At 36.7% G+C, this 1,624-nt stretch overlaps 1 non-coding gene across 1 annotated transcript; it reads right to left on the bottom strand.

Annotated features, from left to right (window-relative positions):
• Positions 1-517: 517 nt before the first annotated feature.
• Positions 518-621, bottom strand: LOC123830137. The gene has a single exon (XR_006787706.1). It is a non-coding gene; the product is annotated as a small nucleolar RNA U13 (small nucleolar RNA).
• Between the last annotated feature and the right edge of the window lie 1,003 nt (positions 622-1,624).

Here is a 1,624-nt window from a genome sequence, read left to right as displayed (position 1 = left end):
AAGGTCAGCTTGATGTAGCTTCTAGTTTATAACTTCATTTTCCTGTTTTGAAATATTGGACTGTTTGCCCAAATCTCATCTATTGAAACACCTTGCTTTTATGCTAAATTAAGTATTGTCATTGTTGTTTTAACTACCCTAGTGTATAAAATTTGAATCTGATAACTTCTACTAATTTCAAACTAAGACATCATTTTTTTTTTTAACTATCCGCTAGCATCTTTAATTAAGTTTCCTGGAGAGCTATGTTGTTACCTACACTTTCCAATTTGAAAGTCATTCTACTTGATGTAGAAGATGATCTTAAATAAGAGTCAAGGACTTTGTTTTTGCAATATTTGGTAATATGTTATTGATCTTAGTTTGTAGGTTTAAGTCTTCTCATTGTTAAAAACTAGACCCAATCATGAGATTAGATGGATCATAAGTCTAAATTAATTCCTGCGTAATTCCATATAAGGTGGTGATGAGTAAGGTAGATAAAAGTACATTTTCTTTCTCTTTTTTTCAGAGTTCATGTCAGATGGGTAATGTGCTGCAATCGTAACGAGGTTTGTGGGAAACATATGTCACACAAGAGCGTGAACACCCAACCATCACACTTATGAACTAGAAAAGGATTGAAAGTACATTTTCTTAAGAACAATAAATATATGTGTGTATATGAGAAAAACTTCCACCATTTGTATGTAAGGGTCATCATAAAATAAAACAATGTGATATTTGAGTATAGTCTCTTTACTAGGGCTGACCGCCCATCCCCACTTTGGGGACACTGGGGGATTTCCCACGATGCAGAACTCTCAGAGCCTAAAACGGGAAAGTTCTTGATAAACTGGGATAATTTGGTCATCTTATATTTCTCCTAATTCTCCACAGAGGACCCTCCCGCCCCCCCACTTTTAAACCTAAAATGGTTGACTATTTTCCAATTCTTATATGACCGGTTTTTCTTCGCTCAATTTTATTTTTTACAGATTTCAGATATGGTTGCTGGCTAGTCTACAGACTACACAATCTTTCTTACAACTGCTCTCCCTTCTCTCTCCCTCCCTTCTCTACCCTTTCCTTATTTTCTTCTCCCATGAGAGAGCATCTAGGGCACAGAGCTCAGCTTTAATATTCTCATTTCAGTGTTTGGTGACCATGAAAGGATCATTAATATCTGTAAATAATTTGCATCTCTATTTTCATAGAAAATTCATGGCATCTCCAAGCCAACATCACGTGTTTCTGTGATCTGAATTGTAAATTGAAGCAATAAGAGAAGAATATAAGTTTGAGGCCATTCTTTTGAAGGCCTGAAGTAACCAGCACACCAGGATTTCCCAGAAGTGGCAGTATGATTTTGATGCCGAAGCAGCTAAAAAAGTGGTGGACCCTTCACTGGGTCAACAGAACCAAGGTTTACACAGGGCCCAGTTTTATAAGTGTTGACTCTCTCTATTCTTACTTACATGCCACTGGGTATAATAATCAATGTCGGCAGGTTGGGGGTTTCTGTGCCAAAAGGAGTCCATTAGGTCATCTTTTCCCATCATATTTATAATGTAAAAAAGACTGTTGAAGTGATCAGATGTAGTTCCTCATCTTTCACTAGTGAAAACTGAGATCTGGAGAGATG

This window comes from Phyllostomus hastatus, unplaced genomic scaffold (assembly GCF_019186645.2).
Source record: "Phyllostomus hastatus isolate PE091 unplaced genomic scaffold, TTU_PhHast_1.1 phas_contig_137, whole genome shotgun sequence".
Taxonomy (NCBI): domain Eukaryota; kingdom Metazoa; phylum Chordata; class Mammalia; order Chiroptera; family Phyllostomidae; genus Phyllostomus; species Phyllostomus hastatus.
This window is presented reverse-complemented; position numbering and strand designations above follow the sequence as displayed.